A 2,702-nucleotide genomic window follows, 5' to 3' on the forward strand; every position below is an offset into this window, starting at 1 on the left:
GTCAAGAACATCTTGTTCCTAGAAGCCCAGAGTTTACGATCATTCTCGACATGATTTTGCTGCCGCAGATGCGACGCTATTCTCACGATACAACCAAAATTTCTGCCTCTCCTGCCCGAGCACGGCTGTTTCTCAATCGCTGGCCACGTCTCTCCGCAGCTTTCCGGAACCATTGTATCTTGTCCTCTCGTCTCGTAACAGCATTCGAAAGTGGACAGGACAGGCAGAAATGAGCAACCCGCTGTGGCCGCAATGCCACTTATATCGGAGATCTTGCCAAGCGGAATCGGCTATGGCGGTGATTCGATGAAAGCATCTAGTATTTCGATTCGTCTCACGATTTCCGTGCAGCAAGGCTGGCGTGGGTTTCGTTTGATCATTTGCCACGCTCGGGCAGGGGGAGGGTCACACTCGGATTCACCAACATATTCATACGCCAACTCTTGACGTCATCTCTTGTCAAGTCTCTCTCCAATCTCTCACGCCTCGAATTCCTAAGTCCTTAGCGTATGGAACATGACTTAGCTCCGACAAGCCAATTACGAGGCAACAGTACAATCTATCAAGTTTCGTTACCAAGATACCCCGAGCTCGACCCGGTCAAGATACACCACAGTGTCCATAAGTGGTCCAGCATGTGGGACAACCATTATCAGTATCGATCACGGCGGGGGTAACCGCTATAGAAGCGAAACAATGGGCAACGCTCACGGCTTGCCAATAGATGAAGTCAGACTTGTCTCTGTTGCCATATATGACAGAGATAGCTTCAACATTCGCTGCTGTCGTCGCCACTCTTCTCTCTGGGAATCTCTTAGCATATCATGTTTTCTTGTATTTAACTAGCCGTGCAGTAAGTATATACCCTCCTGTTAGAAAGACAGGCCATCGCCGTAGTGAGATGGCTTGCTTCAAAGTAATGACCGACATTCTATCACAATCTATGAAGGCAGGTCGCTCGGTAGAAATGGCTGACATCCTCGCAACGCGAGCTCACCAACATGAAAGGCATAAGGTAGGAGTCATAATTCCTTCCCGCTATATCGTATGCCAAATGCTCTTGAAAATGAGCAGAATATCAAGTCCAGGGCGATAAGTCATGCTTCCTTTTATTTATGCCACCGACGCAGATCTATGCCTCATTCTTGTCCAGGACAAGTCGTATCCTTCCCAGCCAGATGTGACTTTTAGGTCTTGCTTTAAACTACGCGAGCGACTGGCACCACCACATAACCGTTGTGTTTGGCCAATAATTTCCTCCGGCTCACCTTTGGATGCCTGGGTGCAACTTGTGAAGAGAACCCAGCTATCGACGATGGTCAACTCGGTAGACTCAAAGATGTGAAACTGAATCAGAGCTTCCGCAAACTCATCGGCCTGACCTTCTTTCACCAGCTGGGTGACCGACTCCCAGAGGTTTTTCAAGTACATTGAATGGCCGTAATTCATCGTTTCAGCCAATTCCTTATACACTCTGGATAATGCTTTGGGTCTCTTGGAATGTATTGAATTGAGATACGCAAGGAAACATTTTGATTTCGTCCAAGTTTGATACTTGGTTTGTCGCGTGATAGCAGGTTCCATTCCCAGAATCAACTCCAGATCCGGAAGGTGTGCGTTGACCTCCAAGTGATCTTCCATGAAGCACACGAGACGTCGGATATCATCCGACTCTTTCTGAAGTTCATGCCAAAGCCAGGCACGGCCTTCAAGATTTCTGATGTGCTTCGGCAACTTGTTGAATTCTTGCATCCAATGTTGTCGCGTTACTTCTCTGAGACTCTTCAATCCTGAAGGCACGAATTCAGAGTCGGCAACTGACATGCCGAGTCTTGCTTCAAGCTTACGATAGTTGATTGAGAGCCTGGATATTTCTTTGCGAAGGTACGAGAGGTCTGCGAAGACCAAATCGTTGTCGAAGTCAATCAATTCTTCGAACTCGACACATCCCTCCAGTTCCATCGAATTGAATTCAGAAGAACTGACTCTCCATGGGCATTTACTTGTCGAGGTGTTCAAACGGTTGGGAATGTCAAGACTTCTTGTTGCTTTTCCTTTCAGGCGAGGAATGTTTGAAATCTCCTGCTGGAAAGAACGGTATTCGACGCAACGCGATGCATCTGAAGAATCTATTCTTGTCTCTGAGTCCAACTCTCGTTCGTCTGCGCAGTGTTCTCCGGCAATAAGCGTTTGGGTAGGCGTCTTGATTTTCTTTGTGTGACACGCGTTTGTCGTGGGTCCTGGTACGAATGTGTCTTTCTCGTGGCCATCAGGCGCCGAATCTTCATAGGGTGAGGTCTGCGCTACCTCCTCTTGATGAAGTTTCCCAACTCGTCGAGACTTGTTTTCTTTGACGCTTTTCAGACGATTTCTTCTCTTCTTTCTCTTTTGTTTTTCTCTATCGTACGACAGTTTCGAGTCGACGTAATAAACGAGATACTTCTTCCCCCCCTGGTCAATTTCGCAGATCGAGAACGGCCGACGAAGTTTGACATCTCGCTTTCGTGCTGTCACTGAGCAACCTCTGAAATCATAAACCATGGCCTCCATAGGGGGAATGTCTTCAGCAACCAGCGGCGTGACTTCATAGACATCTGCGAACTTTTCATGGCGAGTAAGGCGACCAAGCTGAAACTGACCCCCAAGGACAGCGCCGACGTAGCTTTCGTACAACACCAAGGGCTGTGAATGATAATCGGTGC

The sequence above is a fragment of the Colletotrichum fructicola genome (assembly GCF_000319635.2).
Source record: "Colletotrichum fructicola Nara gc5 chromosome Unknown KSG_Nara_v1_contig05, whole genome shotgun sequence".
NCBI classification, from domain to species: Eukaryota; Fungi; Ascomycota; class Sordariomycetes; order Glomerellales; family Glomerellaceae; genus Colletotrichum; species Colletotrichum fructicola.